General features: G+C 33.4%; 1 non-coding gene across 1 annotated transcript; it reads right to left on the reverse strand.

Moving 5' to 3' along the window:
• Positions 1-9,612: 9,612 nt before the first annotated feature.
• TRNAL-AAG (transfer RNA leucine (anticodon AAG)) lies at positions 9,613-9,693 on the reverse strand. Its single transcript has one exon. It is a non-coding gene; the product is annotated as a tRNA-Leu (tRNA).
• Between the last annotated feature and the right edge of the window lie 12,115 nt (positions 9,694-21,808).

The raw sequence follows: 21,808 nt of genomic DNA on the forward strand, positions 1-21,808 counted from the left end.
CACACAATTCTCCCCCTTACTAAAAGGTTGGATGCCAACTACGCACACCAATACCAGACCCCATCTCAGTTCTTCTAAATCAGGTGTAAGTTCATTTGGGAAAAATTTAGCTTGTAACATTTTTAAATTTATCTTGCAACCCAAGAGCAATTAAGGTGTAACCCACGAGAGAGCTTTTGCACAAATTAAAATTGACAGATTTGGAAATTGGATAAGAACACACAATTCTCCCCCTTACTAAAAGGTTGGACCCCAACTATGTACACCAATACCAGACCCCATCATGTAAGACCCGGGAAAATTAATTAATTAAATAAATAAATAATTAATAAATGCGGGTAGAAGACGCCTTTATGGCATTAATTGTTGTTTAATGTGACGTGGAAAAGTGCTAGCTCAAATGGTTGAGATTACTTGGTTGTGTGAGAGGACTTGGGTTCGAGTCCTAAGTATGCAAATTATGTGTGATTGTTTTGTTATTGATTTTTAAGGATATGTATGAGTATGTGATTGGTATTGTAAACTATTCTTGATTCGTGAGTATCACCAAATGGGATTTGGCATAGCAGAATGGGGCAGCCAAGGGGGCTGGGAAATTACCAAATAAGTAACATGGAAGAGGAATTAAAAGCCCAAACTCGTTTTAGTTTTAAAACCTATTTTAAAGGCACCTATAAAAGCCAAAATTTAAGAAAAAGGAAGGGTTTTGGTAATTGTGGGAGCTGTTATAAAGAGAGCACGAAATTGAGACTGGGAGAGGAGGTTTTGAGTGTGCAAAGGGCTGAAGAAAAAGGGAAGTCGTGAATCAAGGGGTCTTGTCTTCATAAATTTGATCACACATTCCAGGTTAGGGGAGCTTTCTTTTGTGCGTGTGAATTTCATAATTTGTGTATGATTCTATATCATGGCTTTCTCAATTGATTTCTGTTTGGCATGAAATTCGTGTATCATGTGTAGTGATTGAGAGTTTGATTGGTTTGAGATAGGGTGCATAACCACGTGATGCAAAAAATTTGTGATTAGAGGGAGGGTTTTGGTATGGAATGGGCAGAGGTGATTTAATCTCGAGTTGGGTAATATGAATGGATGATATAAGACCTGTTCTGATGTTTGTGGTCCTTATTTGTGCTTGGTAATACTTTAATCGTGTTTTGGTATCGTTGGTGGTGCAAATTGGGCAAAGTTAGGTGATTTTTGTGTCTGTACAGAGGCTAAACCCTGCAAGTCTCGCCCAAGCGAGTCCATCTCGCCTAAGCGAGAATTGCAGAGCTACTCTTCTGATTTAAAGGTCTTGTAGCTCATCTAGGCGAGCTGTGTTATTGTTGAGCGAGTGACACTCTCGCTTAGGCGAGAGTGGCTCGCCTAAGCGAGATAGCAAGGAAGTGTGCTCATGTTGAGCGCAATTTCTCGTCCAGGCGAGGTTTTTGTGGGTTTTGAGCGAACTAGGGTCTCGCTCAGGCGAGATGGCCTCGCCTAAGCGAGATGTTGTGGCCATGTGTGGTGCTTTGGTTGTAGTTTAGCCCAGGCGAGTCTAAAATTGGTGTTTGGGCGAGAGATGGTCTCGCCTAGGCGAGATGACGTGATTTTGTGGCTGATTTAAGCTCGCCTAAGTGAGGTGAACTAGCCTAAGCGAAGCAGAGGGCTTAGCTTGGGCGAGAGGCTCTGGCTTGGGCGAGATTATGTGGATTTCTCATGTTGAATGATCTTGTGTGTGTGGAATGACTACTTTACTTAAGTATATGAAGTATATGCATGTGTTGTGGTGTGTGGGCTTGAAGGACTAAGTCCGTTAGGGGTCTGGGATGTGCTCGGTGGTTGGACACATGATGGGCATGGAACTGGTTGAGTTCCCGTCGGCTACTAATGGGCGAGGAGTCCTTAGTATGGTGATTGCATGTGTCGGGCGCACGATGGGCAAGGAACTGTGATGTTCCCGTCAGCTACTATTAGGCGAGGAGTCCATAGTATGGTGATTGCGTGCGTGCCAGGGTCTAAGTGTGAGACTTGGATGTTTTACTACATACGAGGAGTTTGTAGGGCAGGACTATGAGCGGGATAGGCTCATAGGGTTGGACCATGAATGAGTTAGTTTCGTGGGAGCACAGGGAAGTCCTAATACCTAGTTCATGCATATGACTCATGAAGGACTATGAGGTCATGGTTGGGTGATTTGGAAATTATGAAATTAGTTATGTTATTTCGGGATGGGTCGCATATTTATTTCATATATCTGTTTATATTTTTCTTGTGCATAGCTCACCCTTTTTGTGTGTGTGTGGCGATGATCGGATAACTTGTTATCCGGGAGCAGATGATTTGACAGGTGGGCCAGGAGATGCTTAGACTCGGAGCGAGGGCTAGCATGGGATATTTTGTAGATACATATGTATTATGTTTATTATTTTATCCTTGAGAACATTATGTAAACTTGGCATGAGCCATTGACTTTTATTTCAGTTTTATGAATTATGGACTCCTAGTTTTATGACTCATATATTTAAGGTTTTAAATTTCCCGTATTTTGGGAAATAGTTCATATTAAATGTGACACTTATTATATTTCGAATTTTATTTATTTTATATCAGTAATATTTCGTAGGGATGTTACACATCCCACTTCTTCTAAACCAGGTGTAAGTTCATTTGAGGAAAAACTAGCCTGCAACATTTTCAAAATTTATCTTGCAACCCAATAGCAATTAAGGTGTAACCCACGAAAGAGCTTTTGCACAAATTAAAATTGACAGATTTTGGAATTACATAAGAACACACAATTCTCCCCCTTACTAAAAGGTTGGACCCCAACTATGCACACCAATACCAGACCCCATCCCACTTCTTATAAACTAGGTGTAAGTTCATTTTGGGAAAATTTAGCCTACAACATTTTTAAATTTATCTTGCAACCCAAGAATAATTAAGGTGTAACCCACGAAGGCGTTTTTACACAAAATAAAGTTGATAAATTTTGGAAAAGCATGAGAACACACAATTCTCTCCCTTATTAAAAGGGTGGACCCTAGTTATGCACACCAATACCAGACCACATCCCATTTCTTCTAAACAAAGTGTAAGTTCATTTCGGAAAAAATTAGCTTGTAACATTTTAAAACTTATCTTACCACCTAAGTTTAGGTGACGAAGTAAATCAATAACAACATTTATCTCCGCAAAACCCCCAATGTCCTGTGCATTGGACGGACAAAAATTATGACCAAAACCCTTCGTTTAGGGCTTGTAAAATCCAGTCTAAAGAAAAGAAAGGGAGAAGGGGCTAGAAGGGTTATGGTTTGCAATGTAACGAGTACAACAAATGGGGTTTCGTTCGCTAGCTTTATGGGTTGCAATGTGCAGATTAGAAGGGAAGGGGCTTTGTTTTCTTACCTTATGGGTGACAATGTTCAAAGAAGAAAGGGAAAAATGGGTTTTGTGTGAAGCTTTTAGGAAACTTGGTGGGTGCAAAGAAATGGGGTGTGAAAATGGCAGCTTCTAGAAAGCCAAATAGAATTGGGATTTTCTGTCCAAAAGATCACCCACGCGCGGAATGCACTTTTTTATTTCCTCTGACACTTCTACAGCTTAAAAGTATATTAAAAGTTAAAATTAAAATGCACAAGGTGAATCCACATTAGGTGGTAAGAAAAAGTAGTTAACTAATCATTTTCCTTTTATAAAATATAAGAACAAAATTGATACATACTTTGAAACAATGATAAAATATAATTTTCTCCAAAAATTTTAGAAAAAAAATATATATTTAACATTTTTTGAATTATGTAAATAAAAAATATATAATGAATTGTACATTCTATAAGATGTTTTTAAATATTAATTATACAATTTAAAATAAATTTTGAGATAATAAATTAGGAATGTTTCTAAACCTTTAAACTTTTCTCATTCCTACTAAAGTATAAATAGAAAATATAGACATCCATAAAATTGTCAATATAGAGTTGGACTGAAACTTTTACAGTGTAATTGTTATTTACATCTCTTAAATTTATTTATATATTTTTGTTTAATATATAGGTCGTATTCTTACGTAAATATATCACATAAAAATATTGCTTTATATTACAATAAAACCATATATCAGGGAAGAGAATAAACCATATTCTACCAAAATATATATTGGTTTATCACTCTTGTATTTGTATTGTGTTCACGTCATTTATTAATAAAAGATAGATAACGATATTTTAATTCACTTTTTTTACTCATTTTTAACTCATCATTTTAATCACCATTAGATTATCACATCACATCACTAAAAAGAATCAAAATTAGAGGTGTCAATTTGGCCCTTAGCCCATGGGCCAACCCTGACCCACTCTTCATAAAGCCCCCTTTTAGGGGGGCCCCAAATGAGGGGGCCAAAGTCCCAGCCCCCAAAGCCCCCTCTCTAGTGGGTTAGGACTAGGACTAAGGTGGGTTAGGCCCCCCAAATAACTACATTAAGTCAGAGTCAAAGATCAAGCCAAACGACCCAGATGGGCCGAACGATACAGACAGGTTCGACGACCCGGATGGGTCCGACAATCCAGACGGACCTGGCGATCCAGACGGACCCGACGTAGTGGGTTAAAAGTGGGTCAAAAAATGTGGATTAAAATATCATTGTCCATAAAAGGTACATCAATTATCCTTTTCTTCTCATTTGCCTTTGGAATTATTATTTCTTTTCTTTTTTTTTGCGAAAGTAGATCTTGGATTAAGAAGTTGCCAATAAGATGTTAGGCTTCACTACTAATAATTGACATTATTATATTTTTATTATGTCTATTCTTTTATCTTTTATTTGTATTTTTATTATTATCTTTTTAAATAATTAAGGGTTTATTAATAATTTATAAAAGATAAATATTTTATCTTTTATTAGATAATTCAAGTTTTATTTAATAAATTGGAAAAAATAAGTATTTGGTTTATATTTTAACAGATAAGTGGAAATATCATATATTTAAGAAGTTGTCAACATAATCAATTATCAATAGAGTTAGGTTACTTTAATTACAAATTCAAGTACATATTTCATGCCTAGTCAAGTTCTAAAAGTCTTTAAATAGAAGGCTCCATACAATTAAAAATTAACCCTCCTTTTGGGAGAATAGGCAACCTCCCCCATGTGGGAGAGATAGGGAATTTGATCTTTTGAGGTGGAGACACATTTTGGAGGATAGAAACATTCATTATTATTCTTTCTCCTAAAATGTATAGGAGTAACCATTGGCGGAACTACTTAGGGACGTAGGGGAGCCACGGCTCCCCCAAAATTTTTGAAAATTATTTTTTTATATATATTTATTTATTAAAATTATATTTATATATTATTTATATTAATTTTATGTTATGAAAAATTATAATAAAAGATAAAATAAAAAGTTTAATGAAGAGATTGATTTTAAAAGACATTAGAGTTTTTTTTTTGGCTATAAGAACTTTTCATCATGTAAATTATCATAAAAGTGTGTGAAGAGAAATAAATACAAAGAGATAAACAAAGGTTGGGGAATACATAGATTGAGATTGAAGTATACATTCTCGGACGATCTCTCACATATCAATGTTAGTATCTTATTATAATTTATATATGTTAAATTTATTATTCTTTGTAGGATGTTTCTTCCAAATTAAGTTTATCCCAAATTAGTATAAACCCTAATTATGATTTTAGGAATTTTTCTATGAAATTTGTATGAACCTTAATTATAATTTTTCCCAAAATTATTATAACCCTTAATTATAAAATTTAGGGATTTTATGTTGTCTGCTGCCTATGGTACATTTTTTAAAAGTTTTGAATTTATACAGTGTTGCTTATTTAATTAAATTTGTATGGGTTTTGTTATGTTTTGCATTGTGATAATTGTGATTTGTGAATATAAATTTTATCTTTTTCTCTAAATAGGTGGGAGGTGATAAATTTATATTAGAAAGATTATGATAAAGAGTAAAAGAATTGATTCTTTTTTGGAGAGAAAAAGGTTTGTGATAAAGATGAAAAAAATGCATCGACATTAACTAAACTTAAGAAATTTCATGAGCATCAAAAATTCATGACAATGAAAAACAAATCTCTAAAGTTTATAGAGTTACATATAATGAATTTAAAAATTCATTAGAATGCGATCCGGGAAAAACGTCCTTAAATTTGACCATACCCAACAAATCAAATTGATGAGGTACGAAGGGCTTATCAAAATGGTATTCATGGTTTGGTATCATGATATAATAACGAAGGATAGTGATATTTTTTTGAATTCTACTATAATGTGTGCTTGTTTTAAGCAGAGGAAATGAAGAGAAAAAATAAAAGTTTTTTTTCTAATTAAAAAAAATTATATCTAACAATAATTTAATTTGGCGCCCCTAAATTTTTTGTCCAAGTTTCGCCACTGGGAGTAACTAACTCCCATATTTATGGGGGGTTGAATATAATGTATCTTCAATCTTTGTAATTTCTACTATTCAATATATATTTCTTTTCCATATGTACTCTTGTATTTTATTCTCGTTCTTAACTGCATGAATTGATTGATTGCATACTTGTGGGTATCTTACCATTAGACACGATGTTAGAACCTGGATTAGAATAGAACAATTAATTGATTGTGCATCTAGATATAGAGTACATCATTGGTCATTCCTAACATCTAAATTTAAAGTTTAATGTGAAATTTTAATAAGAAAAGGTCTAAGACATTAAGGTTCTTAGTAATAAGTTTAGGCTTGTCGCAAATACATTATGACTTGTTACATAGTGGTGTGAATGCTAGAGTCGAAATTATAGGTATATTGTTTGGTGTTTTTCATATTGGTTTGATGCATGAAATTTAACCCTAGTGAAGTCTTTGTCATATAAGTACTTCTATCAATTTCACTACTTTCTATATTTTAGAATTTTGCTAAACATTCAATACATTGCATTATAATACAAAACTTATTTTCACCTTAACTAGTGAATAAACATAATGTTTTTGAACAATGTGAGTCTCCATGGGAAATGATATTTGGACTTATCCACTATATTACTTGTACGATTTAATATACTTGCCAACATTGTAATAATTGCCATACATAAATTTTTTATTAAAAAATAAAAAGAAAAAAGAAAAAGGAAAGACAAACATAGGAAGACTACACCAAACCATGATAAAATTACATCGCAAACATCGAAAAAAAAAAACCTATTATGAAAAAAAATCATGATTTCCTTAATAAAAATCATTCCATACTTTGAACTCCATATACCAGGAAAAAGACAAAATTATCTGCATATTAAAAAATTTATCATTAGCCAATAATATCATGTTCCAAAAAAAGACCTATAATTTTTAGAAGTTTTTGCTTTGAAGGGTTTAGTATTAACTTTCTTTGGCCTACCCCTACTAGGTTTCCTTGTAGTTTAACTTGGCTCATAATCCTCTTCAATATTAGTATCTTCCCTATTTTCAATTAGCCCATTTAGAATTGTCGCTGAACTACTATGAATTTGAATCTAATTATTGTAAAGCCTACAAACTATTGACAATGGGAGTGACATCCTCCAAAGAAGGCATATCAGCCAAGGAATCATGTTCCACTAGCACACCACCATCAAAATTTTTAATATGAGAAGATCCATTCATAACACAAATTTATCATGATTAATTACCATTGGCTCAGACTGTACCACCATAGGTTGCACAATAAAAGACTTTACTATAAGCTCCACTACAGGCTCCACCAAAGGCTCTACCGATTGAGCTAAAGAGCCCATAGTCTCATCTTGTGCACCAACCACCTTAGAACGATAATATTGTTATATTTTTGTAGCAATTGTTTTCTCCTTGCTAGAAATAATAGTCGCATCATGTTGTAACCGTCTACAATTAGATAGATCATGACCAATTATTTTACAATTTGAACAAAATAGTGACAATTTATCATACTCCACATTAATAATAAATGCAAATGTTGGCCTTTTACCAAAATTTGGTTAGGTAAATTAGATAAAAAATCAACATCGACCAAGACACATGCAAAGAAACCTTGAGACTTATTCTTGATATAATCCTCTAAAGAGAAAGGTTTACCAATTCCATATGCTATTGAAAAAATTGTTTTCGGTTGCCATACTTTAAAGGAAGGTCATGAGTGTGAACCTAACATTGAGTTTCCATGAGTTTAATAGAACCCACACCCTTTCGGACCATAACCTTAATCTAACGCCTTACACCAACTCAACCATCTCAACCTTATTTATTAAAATATTTGATAACTATTCTTAAGAAGACATAAACTTAATCTAAAAGTTGATCACAATGTAATATATTTAGGTTAAATTATTGCAATACATGCAATATAGTCTATTTGTCAAAAAAAAAAAGATAAATAAAGTAGTCATCAATGTACATTTGCCTAATAATAGTATGCTTCTCTAAGTAAACTAAAATTGAAATTGGCACAATTAAAATCTAAAATCTAACTACACAATTTGGTTTAAAATAATTCTAGCTAAAACTATTAATTGTTTTCACATAAAAAACATGGGTAGATAAGCAACTATTAATTATTTTCACATAAAAAAGCATTGGTAGATAAGTTGCTTTATCATTTTGTTTTTCCAACTCATGCACATTTTAATCAAATTTTCTACCAATCTTATATTATCACAACATATGCATAAACATAACCAAGTTAACAACCCATCACATGTCCTCACAACCAAACATGAAATCCTCAACATATTACCACCTAGTAATATCAATGGTATGGCATGCACTCATAACCAACCACCCAACTTATTCTTGAACGCAACTTACTAAAGATGTCACTTCCAATTACTCTCATAACGAGCCTCGACGAAATGGACAACTTCCCTCTCAAAACAACCACCTAACCTATTCTCGTATGTAACTTACCAAAGATGTCCATTCCCATTACTCTCATCGCAAGCCCCGACGAAGTATACAACTTCTCATTATTACTCTTATTGAGCCCCGACGAAGTGCACAACTTCTCATTACTCTTATCAAGAGCCTCGACGAAGTGCATATCCAGTATAATTAAGTAGAGATACTTTTCATTACATTTGTATCCAAGTATACATTGTCTTATCATGATCATACATCAATCAACAATCACATGATTATCCATATTCATGATCAATGAACACATAGGCACATCAAGGCCTCATTATCACATGTATCACAACACATTGACATCATGCAATCATCGTCATTATATTTAACATACATCATTTATCATGCTCAACATTTAAGATACTGCAAACAGAGCATATCACAATTTATTACAACAAAATATCAACGAAATACAACCACGAAAAACTAGCAATTATGTGTAACATATATCTCCAACTACAAACTTCCAAACTAAGATCACATTGTTAAAACTGAAGAACAACATGTTATGGACAAGTTGTCAAAATTTCAGCCAAATCAGACAGTTAAAAACCGAGAAACTCAGTTTTTAAATTGTGCAGACTAGAAAAATAATGACGCTGGGGGTGCCCAGAACTTGGCGCCCAAAAACTCGAGAGCTGGCGCCTTACAGGGAAACTAATCTTGGCGCGCATCACCCAAAAACTCATGCGCAAGTACACACCATTGTTGAGAGTGGGATTTGAACCTACACCCTTTCGGACCAGAACCTTAATCTGGCGCCTTAAACCAACTCGGCCATCTCAACCTCATTTATTAAAATATTTGATAACTATTCTTAAGAATATATTAGCTTAATCTAAAAGTTGAACGCAACATAGTATATTTAGGTTAAATTATTGCAATACATGCAATATAGTCTATTTGTCAAGAAAAAGATAAATAAAGTGATCATCAATGTACATTTGCCTAATAATAGTATGCTCTTTTATGTAAACTAAAATTGAAATTGATACAATTAAAATCTAAAATCTAGCTAAAACTATTAATTATTTTCACATAGAAAAGCATTTGTAGTTAAGCTCCTTTATCATTCTGTTTTTCCAACTCATGCATATCTTAATAAAAAAATTTACAACCCTTTGCTATTTTATGAAAACTCACAAAACTAAAGAAAAATCTTATGTTGTTATGTGTTAATTAAATCTAGAGTTTGATCTTACAATATATTTAAGACTTGATTGGTAATTTAGTCTTTATACTTAGACTTTTGATTTATTTTGGTCTCTAGATTTTTTCCTCAATTGAGTCTCTATTAAAAAAATCACCCGAGTGTATTTTTTGTGAAAAACAAGACTCAATGTGGCCCCTTCCGTTAAATTGGTGTTAATGCATTCGGGAAGTACCACATGTTAAAATCGAGGTCTATCGTGTGTAAGGTGCTAGTGTCATAAATTAGGTCATTTTCTACTTGTAAAGTGCTAGTATCAAAATCAGAGGGGTTCCCAGATAGAAGATCACCCATATTTTGATACAAGGTAGCCTTAGATTTTGATACGTAGCTTTTTCAAATGGTATTAACGCAAAATAAATCCCATTAAATCTTTTTAAGAGACTTGAGAGTTATTTGAGTTAAAAATAAATATAAATACCAAAAAAAAATAAAAAATAAAAAATCTAAATATAGTAACAAAATTTATTTTAACCATACGTGTAATAAATATACTTTCTCTAAGTGAAACTTCAAATTTAAGTAAACGACAACTCTAATTATATACTTAAAATACAATACTTTTTTTTCTTCATAAAACAATAGAGCTCTATAAATGCTAGAATTAAACAAGCACTACAAGAATGTGCGCTATTAGCTTCCTAGTTATGGTGTCAGATGGGTGTAGGACGCAAATAATATCGGCCAGACCCACACAACACCAACATTAATATAAATAATTAATTAGAAACAAAAGTTATATATTCACGCAAAGGAAGAAATTATTAATTAAAGATTTTCGTCAGTTTGGCCGACGCAAAAGAACCAAATTGCTAGCGTCAGATGGCCTACGCATAACAAATTAAATTGCTCCATCAGTTAGCCCACACAAACACTCCTGAGGTAAAAAAAAAAAGTTAATGTAAAGGGGGGGAATCAAATTTCACTTTTCTCCCTTCTGTTTTCACCCTCACCTTCGACTTTTTCCTCGTTCCCTGACATGCCTTTTATTCCACGAGTGGGCGACGACGAGCTATGACATGATCTTCTTCAACGACAGCGCCTGTTGGGATGACGCAAGCTACGACATGAGAGGATTGTTGTGACGAGTGTGGAGGCTTGAGCGAGAAAGGGCACAACGACGACGATGAGCTTCTCGTAAGCAACACAGAGCACCAACTCCAACTCTCTACATGACACCTATGATCAATCCCTTTAGTGAATCAATCCCTCTAAACTCAAGCATTGCATTCAATTGTATCTCCATTATCTTTTAAAAACATTTTCCTCTTAGTAAAAAATATCATTTCAAATAAACAAATCATTCATGTCTATTAACTACTTTAGAATTTATTCATTCATTACTTGCATTTATTGAGTAAAGATTCGTATATCATTCAATTATTAATCATTCATAATCGGTATTGAATTCATCTCACATTAATATCAATCATTTTTTTTACAATTATTTATCTAATAACAAAAAGTTAACATTTTACATTATTTTAATTATAATTTAAATTTATTCAATGAACATTAATTATAATAAAATATGTACAAATCTATCAAAACAATAAAATTTAAATATACAAAATTCTTTATATTTTAATTTATAATAAAAATACACTCAATAAATAATCCAATTATTATGATTAACTAAATAAATTAGGCTCCTACCCTTGCACCGTATCTTTCTCTCTTCTTGCACTTTCTTAACTTTTTAAAATCTCCATTCTATTCTTTTAGTTAATAATGACAATGGTAATTGTTTTTTTTCTCTCCTGTGTTTGTTCAACGTTAACTAGAGATGACAAATAAATTCTTCCCCATGGGTATTGCACGAACCCATCCCCATTTTGACAAGGAATCCTTGCATTGACTGGGTATGGATATGGGTATGGGAAATCCCCGACTTTTCCAATTGGGTATGGGGATGTACATATCTCCGTCATATCTCCGTCCTCATTTAAATTATTAAAATATTCACAATTAATTAAGTAACCCTATATATATATATATATATATATATATATATACACTTTTTATTTCTTCTAATTATTTGGTTTTTCATGAAATTCATTCACATCTCTAATATATTTTTCGTCTTATCATAACCTTTAAGTAATTATGTTAAAATTATGTATGTCAATTAAAAAAATTATGTCTCACATTTGAATATTTATATTATTTTTTAATATTTTTATTTATTGTACATTTTCCTTTCACATGAGGATGTTTAATACTCTCAATTTAAGTGTTTAATAGCATAAACCTTTCATTTACTAGGTAATATCAAAAAAAATTATTTACTTATTATTATTAATTTTTGTTTCATTTGAAGAACTCTTTTATTTTGCTAAAACAATTTTTGTTATTTCTCAACCATTGAGTATATATGTTGATATTTGAAAAGTTTTCTTAGATCTCTAAGGTATTTTTCTTTTTATCATACCCTTAATTATACATTTGTTTTCATTTGTGCGATTTCTTTCAATAGTCTCTCAAATTATTTCTAAGAGACACATTTGTTAATTTTTTAACATTTTTATTTGTTATTTATTTTCATCATGCAGAATACTATTTCGATATATTTTATCTAAATATTTTTTATTTTCTAACTCACTATCAATGATACTGTAATTTTTCACTATAATTGTATAAATAACTTTTATTTACTACAATATAAAAATTTAATATAATTGCCATGAATATATTTTTTTATCACCATCCAACATATATTGGAGTTCAAAAGATACAAGATCTATGTCAAAATTTTATTATTATGTTTAATATTTGTTCTTTGCATCATTTTGATCAAGTGATGTATTATAATTTTTATTAGTGTATAAAAAATAGATTCATTAGAATTTAAAAAATTGAAGTAAACAAACAGTTAAACTAGTTTTTAATTTGAATATTTGTTTTCCTTTTATATATTTTTTTTAAAATATTTTCAAATTTAATAAATGTTTTGGTTCTCATGAAATTTTATTTGGTATTCTAATCTAAAATGTAAACAATTATAATTTATTTCAAAGCATTTGATATCAAAGAAACAACCATCCTCCTAATATTGGATATTTGATAATATTATGTTTCCTTTACTCTAATTTTTTATTATTTTATAAAAATTAATTAAAATTAATATTGAAGTAGTAAGAAAACGGGTACGGGTATGAGTACGAGATTATATCTGTTACTCGGTGGGGATAGGGATGAGACAAAAGTTTGATACTCGTTAGGTTTGGATATGGATAGGGATGAATATTTTCTTTGGGGATGAGTATGAGATAGCGAAACTCATCCCCGCCCCGTTGCTATCCCTACCGTCATTTCTAAACTCTTCTCCTCTGCTTTGTTTATTCTTTTATCAAAAAATGTTGTCTTCGTTTATTCATTCGAAGCATTAAGGTTATTCAGTCGGAGTTGCAAAGTGGTTCATTGTTCATATGTTTAGGTAGTGTTTATTTTACTTTTGTGATGTGAGTGCATCGTTGGTGTGTAAGTTTTTCTTAAGATTTTTTTAATGTTTTAGGAATGAAGAATCTCGAAGTTATAAATATGTTTTCTGGAATATGTAATCCGGTTTAATACTCCACATCCGGGAAATGAGTTTCGGTTTATGTTTTCCAAAGGTAGGGGTTATATTTGAAAGGCAAATTTGAAATGAATTGTTCGGATTAAGTGATTTGTAAGGGTTGTCAATTTGGCCTAGTGCACAAGGCTTGGCCCTTGGCTCACGTGGGCTAGGACAAAAAAAATCCAAGGGTCAAAAAGTCACATTAAAGAAACTCACGGGGCCAAAAACCCTACAAAAGTGTTGTGGGACAAGGCTAACTTGTGGACTTTATTTTTTAAACATGAAAAATGTATTATTTTTTAAAATATATTCTTAATTGACGTTGTATGGGGTCATCTCCATCGTTAGCCCGACCTACCTCAAGCATTAGCCTAGGTCGAGTTGTCTCCGCTATGGGCATGGGTCTAGGTCTTCTGTTGGGGTTGACCTGTTTGGTCATGTTAGGTCGTCCCGTCTAATCGTCAGGCTCGTCTTGGTTGTCGGCCCTACCTGACCTGGCAGGTTTGTCGAGCTGGGTCGGTTGGTCTGGGTCGTTTGGTCAGGTCAGGCCGTCTAGGTTCTACGGCCGACCTAAGTTGTATGGTTCATCGACCCAGCTTGACTTGTCTGGGCCGTCAAGATCGTTTGGGTAGTCAGACTCGCTCGACCCATTTGGGACGTTCAGCCTGCTTGATTTGTCTTGGTCGTCGGGCCTATTTGGTCTGTTTGATTTTTCGGGCCTGCTTGGCCTGTCATGTTTGTTGGGCCTACTTGGCTCGTTTAGTCGGTCCGACCCATTTGGGTCGTCAGGCTGGGTTGGTTCGTTTGAGCTGTTTGCCCACGATGACTTACCTAAGATGGCTCAACTTAATCTTTTACTCTAACTCAAAGTAGTATTTTTACGAGGCCTAACCCACTTTAGCCTTGACCCTAACCTACTTGAGAGGGGACTTTGGAGATTAATGAGTTCATATTTTTTTCCCTCATTTAATGTTTAATTATGGATTTTTTTTATTGAATTTTATTCTAAGAAGATTGATTTAATTAGTATTTCTTATAATTTGGTTTATTGAGCATGAAATACAAAACAAGTTAAAAATAGTTTTTTAGTTGCATAAATGTTGTTTGGATATTTTGAGGTGTGTTAGTGTGGCTGCAACTAAGTTGAGTTCATGGAGGTATGGAAATAAATTGATTAAACCTTCATGACACCTTAAAGATAAATCCAAGAATAGGAAATTATCAAATTTACAAAAATCTAAGCCAAATAGAAGATGGAACGAACAACAAAAATTGGACCTTGCGATTTTCTCTATCTTTTTTCACAAAAAGGGACTTTGATAATTAATAAATATTTATGATAAAAGATAATTTGGAAAAATATATCTTTAGATATTTTATTTGATATTTTTAAATAATTATATTATTTAATTATATCATAAGATATCAAAAGATAATAACTACCAAATTATTTAAATATGACGAGATCTTCTTAAATCTTTTTAGATCTCCATAACAACAAATATACCTTGAAGATATTAAATTATCTAGAAGATAATTTAAGGAGATTGTAAAGGGATAATTTGGAAATTTAATGCAAATATTAGTTGGTGATAATTTATCATATATTTTTAAATAATTAATTTATTTAATTATATTAGATATTGATATTATCAACGAGCTATATATATTTGTCAAATAGTTTATATATCTCTATATATTTTTAAATATTCATAATCACTATAAAGATAAATAATATTTATCTTTATTTTTATTTTAAAAGATATTTGAGAGATTTTAACAACAGAAAAGTTCAGTTCAAGTCCTATCTAATGTGAGGGCAAAACTATGAACTTATCCGAGACCGAAACTTGTTTTTATCCCCTCTTTTGAAGCTCCTTAAAAGAAGTTTAATGAAGAGTGGGTCATAGTCAAATTAACATCTCTAAAATAATAGAAGTGTCTTTTCTTGAAAAGAAGAATCTGAAATGTTTCTAGACCCTTGAATTATTTAGTCCAAAAAATGTTAAAGTACTATGAAGTGTGTACTTTTAAATATGAAAACATATTCAGGATATCTCTTTCCAAACATATTCCGGATGTGTCTTTCCAAAAAAGTATTTTATGTCACGGATTACCCAATCCGGTGTATGTTGCAGAGTATCTGTTCTGGAATATATATTATGCAGACAACCGTGCGCATCCAGCAGAATTATATATTTTGTTCTAACAATGCTTTTTTAGACATTTTTCGATGTTCAATATTTGATGTTATACATTTACCTTGATATAAAAACGAAAGGGGGAACTTCTAGAGGTGCAGTTCTTCTCAAGGTCTACCTTCTCCCAATAAACACCTTTGGCCAACCTCAAACCAGCCACCAACACAAAAAGAATGGAACACTGCAAAATAATGGATGCCATAGACCCATTAGAACAGGTATATTTGGATGCCCGAAGAAAAAAAAATTGATTATGCAATCAATTAAATTTTTCTATAAAAAAAATAATCAACAACAAAATTAGTGATTCCTTATCATTTACTATTTCGATAATCATTTTATTACAATTAATAACAATTAATAAATTTTAAAATATTTTTAAACGATTAGATAACTAATATAGAAAAAATTGAACTGTATAAATGAATGTTATTTGTTTCGAAATCCAGATTTTTTAGCTTCAGCTATCCTACAAGGCTTCTCCCACACTCCTCATTTTTGTTAGTATTATGGTGCTTGATTTAGTCCCACATCGCTTAGAATAGTGAGATGTGGTTCTCTATTTTACTATATAAGAGACTCTATGTAAAGCTTTAAGATACACCAAAAATACAAATACTTCCTAGTGTAGTCGTGGACGTAGGCATACACATTGTACGCCGAACCACGTTAAATTCTTTGTGTCTATTTTTCTCTCCTTTTATTGCCTTGTTCCTAACAATTGGTATCAAGAGCCATTTTTCTTAGTATGCTCTGTGGTTGCAGCATTGTCTGATCTTCCATATCAGAAAAAATTTGGTTTCTATTTTTTCTTCTTGGGGATCTCAGTTTAGAGAAGTAATGGGAGCTTTGGTCAAAAGCCGTAGCAGGAGCTTTGGTCAAAGGCAGTAGGAGTTTTGGTCAAAAGCCGCAGCAGGAGCTTTGGTCAAAGGCAGGAGGAGCTTTCGTCAAAAGCAGGAGGAGCTTTCGTCAAAGTAGCAAGAGCAATGGTATTGGAAGAAGGGAAGGTGAGGATTGAGAAGTTTGATGGCAGTGACTTCGGGTTTTTGAAGATGCAGATAGAGGACTACCTGTATCAGAAGAAGTTGTATCTACCCTTAACAGGGCAGAAGCCAACTAACATGGAGCAGGCGGAATGGGATTTGTTAGATCGGCAGACACTCGGTGTGATCCGATTGACATTAGCCAAGAATGTTGCGTTCAACATCATGAACGAGAACACAACCGTAGATTTGATGAAGGCATTGTCAAATATGTATGAGAAGTCATCTACAGCCAATAAAGTGTATTTGATTCGCAGACTAGTCAACTTAAAAATGGGTGAAGGTAACTCGATTACTAATCATATTAGTGAATTCAATACAATTATTGCGCAGTTGACATCAGTGCATATAACATTTGATGATGAGGTGAAAGCATTAATTTTATTATCATCTCTTCCGAAAAGTTGGAGTGCAACTGTTACTGCAGTTAGTAATTCTGCAAGTAATAGTAAGTTGAAGCTTGATAACATTTGTGACTTAATCTTAAGCGAAGATGTTCGTAGGAAAAGTTCAGGGGAATCTTTCAGTTCTAGTTCCGGTTCAGCATTGAGTACTGAAACTAGAGGAAGAAGTAGCCAGAAAGGTCATTATCAAGGCCGAGGCAGATCAAAGTCTAGAGGGAAATCAAAACCAAAATTCCGGAATGATATCACTTGTTGGAATTGTCAGAAAAGGGGTCATTTTACAAATCAATGTAAGGCTCCAAGGAAGAACAACAACAACAAGAGGCAAGATAGTGATCAATCAGCAAATGCAGCAACTGATGAAACTGAAGATGCACTATTATGTAGTCTAGATAGCTCTATTGACTCATGGATTATAGACTCAGGTGCGTCATTTCATACTACACCTTCCTTAGAACTATTATCTAACTATGTTCCAGGAAAGTTTGGAAAGGTCTACCTTGCAGATGGGAAATCTCTTGATATTATAGGAAGAAGTGATATCAATATCAGAACCTCTAATGGAAGTGTGTGGACTTTGAACAATGTCAGACATATTTCTGCCTTAAAGAGAAACTTAATATCTATAGGGCAGTTGGATGATGAAGGTAATCTTGTTGTTGCTCGTGGAAAGAAACGAGGATCTCTTTACATGATTGCAGATGAGGATATGATATCAGTTGCAGAAGTTGGCAACAATTCCTCTTTGTGGCATCAGAGGCTTGGGCATATGAGTGAGAAAGGAATGAAGCTCATGGTCTCGAAAGGTAAAATACCTAACTTGAAGCATGTTGACGTTGGACCTTGCGAACATTGTATCTTTGGAAAGCAGAAAAAGGTTAGCTTCTCCAAAACAAGTAAGTCGTCTAAAGTTGAAAGACTAGCACTAGTGCATACAGATGTTTGGGGGCTAGCTCCAGTGAAATCTCTTGGAGGTTCACAATATTACGTAACCTTCATTGATGACTCTACAAGAAAGGTATGGGTTTATTTTCTTAAAAATAAATCTGATGTGTTTTCTGTGTTTAAAAGGTGGAAACAGGAGGTTGAGACTCAAACAGGTTTAAAGATTAAATATTTGAAGTCTGATAATGGTGGAGAATATGACAGTAATCAATTCAAGGAGTTTTGTTTAGAGAATGGGATCAGAATGATCAAGACGGTTCCAGGAACACCAGAACAAAACGGTGTGGCAGAAAGAATGAACAGAACCTTGAATGAAAGAGCAAGATGTATGAGAATCCAGACAAGATTACCCAAGGTATTTTGGGCAGATGCAATAAGCACAGTAGCCTATCTCATAAACAGAGGACCATCAGTTCCTTTAGGCTATCAATTACCTGAAGAAGTATGGTCTGGAAATGAGGTAAACCTTTCACATCTGAAAGTTTTTGGTTGTGCTTCATATATTTTGTTGAACTCTAATAGTAGAGATAAATTGGACTCTAAGGCAAAGCGATGTTATTTCATTGGCTATGGATCTGACATGTATGGCTACAGGTTTTGGGATGACCAAAACAAGAAAATTATCAGAAGTAGAAATCTTACTTTTAATGAAAACATGTTCTATAAGGACAGGACTGCAGAATTTGCAAATGCAAATAAAAATCCAGAGCAGGTATCATTAGAAGAAGTTTTAGAAAGTGATGTAGCCAACAGAAGGCAGAATACAGAAGTAGAGCCTGAGTCAAAGCCCGAGTCAGAGTTTGGGTCAGAACCTGAACAGATAGTAGAGTCAGTAACTCCTGAATTACCGACTAGAAGGTCTAGTAGAACAATTGTAGCACCACAAAGGTACTCCCCTTCATTGCATTACTTGTTGTTGACTGATGCTGGTGAGCCAGAGCATTTTGTTGAGGCTATGCAGGGAGGTGAATCTATTAAGTGGGAGCTAGCAATGGAAGATGAGATAAAGTCTCTTCAGAAGAATAAGACATGGTCTTTAACCAAGCTTCTAGAAGGAAAGAAGGTTTTGCAAAACAGGTGGGTCTATCGGTTAAAAGAAGAACTAGATGGCAGCAAACGATATAAGGCCAGACTCGTAGTGAAAGGGTTCCAACAGAGACAAGGAATTGACTTCACAGAAATTTTCTCTCCTATTGTCAAGATGACTACCATCAGAGTTATCTTGAGTATAGTAGCTGCAGAAAATCTTCATCTGGAGCAGTTAGATGTGAAAACTGCATTCCTACATGGAGATCTTGAGGAAGAAATCTTTATGGCACAACCAAAAGGTTTTGAAGTACAAGGCAAAGAGAATCTTGTATGCAAGCTTCATAAAAGTTTGTATGGGTTGAAACAAGCGCCGTGACAATGGTATAAGAAGTTTAATGAGTTTATGAGAAACTCAGGATTTCACAGATGTGAAGAAGATCATTGTTGTTACGTGAAGAAATATGTTGATAGTTATATCATTCTTGCCTTGTATGTTGATGACATGTTGATTGTCGGTGCTAATATGACAGAAATTGACAGGTTGAAGAAACAATTGTCAGAAAATTTTGAAATGAAGGATCTTGGTCCAGCCAAGCAAATTCTTGGTATGAGAATTTCCAGGGATAGATCTAAAGGTATTCTAAATTTATCTCAGGAAAAATATATAGAAAAATTGCTTAGCAGGTTCAATTTTGGAAATGCTAAAACCAGGAATACACCTTTGGGAACTCAGTTAAAGTTCTCAAAAAGGCAATCTTCTCATACAGAGGAAGAAGAAAATCACATGTCTAAAGTGCCATATGCATCTGCAGTAGGGAGCTTGATGTATGCTATGGTTTGCACCAGACCTGATATAGCACATGCAGTGGGAGTTGTGAGCAGGTTTCTATCCAATCCCAGAAAGGAGCATTGGGAAGGCGTGAAGTGGATATTGAGATATTTGAAGGGCACTTCAAAGATGCATTTGTCCTTTAAAAGAAGTAATCTCACTTTACAGGGATTTTCTTATGCAGATTTGGGAGGTGATTTGGATAGTAGAAAGAGCACAACAGGTTATATTTTTACGTTGGGTGGCACAGCTATCAGTTGGAAGTCCAAACTTCAAGGAAGAGTTTCCCTTTCAACCACTGAAGTTGAATATATAGCTATCTCAGAAACAACAAAAGAGATGATATGGTTGAAGAATCTTATAAAAGAATTAGGAAAAGGGCAAGATGAACCTTCATTGTTCAGTAATAGTCAAAGTGTCATTTGTCTTGCTAAAAATCCAATTCTTCACTCCAGATGCAAACACATTGAATTGAAGTATCATTTTATCAAAAACTTGATAAATGATGGAGATTTGATTTTGTTGAAGATTCCAGGTGCAGAGAATCCAGCTGATATGTTGACCAAGACTGTCACAACAACTAAGTTGAGGCTTTGCATTGCCTCAACTCGCCTTCGAGAAAATTGATGATGAAGGCACTACACTAGGTGGTAATGTAAATCAAACCCCAAGTGGGAGAATTGTTAGTATTTTAGTGCTTGATTTAGTCCCATATCGCTTAGAATAGTGAGATGTGGTTCTCTATTTTACTATATAAGAGACTCTATGTAAAGCTTTAAGATACACCAAAAATACAAATACTTCCTAGTGTAGTCGTGGACGTAGGCATACACATTGTACGCTGAACCACGTTAAATTCTCTGTGTCTATTTTTCTCTCCTTTATTCTTTCCTTTAATGCCTTGTTCCTAACAATTTTCTCCCAAACCCTGTTCAACTTTAAATTCTCAATTCAATTTCTTTTGCAATCTTAACCACGTTTTTCTCCACATAATAATTTTAAATGCACCAATTCCATGTAATAATACCATTAATTGTGTGGGAGTGTTGTACGCTATGAAGCCCAGACATAGACACGGATACAACACGGACACAGAAAACGTCTAAATTGAAAAAATGCAGGACACGGACACGATGATATATATATATATATATATATATATATATATATATATATATATATATATATACTACAAGAAATTAGCTATAACCTATTTGCTAAGGATTAGCTAGGGATTAGCTACAATACCTTTACTAGGGATTAGCTAGGGATTAGCTACAATTATTTTGCTAAGGATTAGTTAGGGATTAGCTACAACTAGTTTGCTAGGGATTAACTAAGGATTAGCTAGGAATTAGCGACAAAGTGGTTCTCTAGCTACTTAGCTACCTATATTTTAGCTACGCCACAATGTCTTTGCTAATTTCTCGCTAATCCTTCGCTAAATCGTTTTGCGAGGGATTCGTTAGGGATTATTCCCTCGCTAATACGTAACTTTCTTGTAGTGATTATATATATAACAATTACAGTTAAAAAAGTTGAAAATTAATATTTATATAAAAAATAATCTACCAATTACACTTCATGATCTAATAGAAATCAAGATAAACAATTATAAAAGAAACAAAGTATAGCAAAAGAAAAAAAAACAAAAAACGTATGTAAATCATAATGTTTAGCTC

This window comes from Vigna unguiculata, chromosome 4 (genome assembly GCF_037176805.1).
Source record: "Vigna unguiculata cultivar grain cowpea cultivar isolate G323 ecotype 2 chromosome 4, ASM3717680v1, whole genome shotgun sequence".
NCBI classification, from domain to species: Eukaryota; Viridiplantae; Streptophyta; class Magnoliopsida; order Fabales; family Fabaceae; genus Vigna; species Vigna unguiculata.